Raw genomic sequence first — 1,105 nt, forward strand, 5'->3', positions numbered from 1 at the left:
CACCCCCTCCCCCCCCCGCCCTCCCACTTCACCTCCGTGTCAAACGAGGACAAACATTGATCCCAGCGAAACCACGAGAGGTGCATGTGGTTCAAATATGACTCTCTTCAGAGATCTCTATCTTAGCTGGCACGCCGAGTGGATCGTCTGTGCAGCTGCAGCTGCTGCTGCTGCTGCTGCTTCTGCGACGCCTACGCGTTATGCGAATAAGTGTGTTTTTCTGAGGTCTGGTCGACTGCGCCTGACTGATTAGTTATGGCTGCGTACTGGGTTGTGTTCATTCGTCGAACGTGTCCATGTGCAAGTCGCGAAAACGGTCCACAGTTCAATGTGTCTCTTTGATTGTGCGCGCCCCCGAAGGACGGAGGTTGTCCCGGTGTTACGGTTAGCGCCTGTCTGTACAGCACTGTAGCTGCAGCGTAAATGATAGGTAGATGGATGGATGGATGGATGGATGGATGGATGGACAGATGGACAGATGGACAGATGGACAGATGGACAGATGGACAGATGGACAGATGGACAGATGGACAGATGGACAGATGGACAGATGGACAGATGGACAGATGGACAGATGGACAGATAGATAGATAGATGGACAGATGGACAGATGGACAGATGAATAGATAGATAGATAGATAGACAGATAGACAGATAGACAGATGGATGGATGGATGGATGGATGGATGGATCTCAGCTATATTAAAAACCTATATTTTTTAAGCTTTTTTAAATTCGACTCTACTGTATACTCAAGTACAATTTGATGACCCCACGCGGGGTCCCGACCCCGAGGTTGAAAAACGTTGCAATAGCGTATTCGGCGCTAACGTGAGTCTCCAGGCGTTCCATTTGACTGCGACGACCTACTTACGACGACCTAAACAAATAACCAGTGTCAGGGCTGTGTCAATGAACTCCAGTAGGAAAACACAGAACAATGGGTGTCAATCTGATAGGTGGACTGGCACCCTACCTATTAGTCAGTCATGTGAAACCATGCTAATCCACGTAAGGCATTTCGTATTAGTCATTTATACCATTAGTCATCTGTTGTTACTGCAGTATTAGAGCTCAACAGTACCTGAGTCAATATGGACCACAA

This window comes from Cynoglossus semilaevis, unplaced genomic scaffold (genome assembly GCF_000523025.1).
Source record: "Cynoglossus semilaevis isolate Cse_v1.0 unplaced genomic scaffold, Cse_v1.0 scaffold436, whole genome shotgun sequence".
NCBI lineage: Eukaryota > Metazoa > Chordata > Actinopteri > Pleuronectiformes > Cynoglossidae > Cynoglossus > Cynoglossus semilaevis.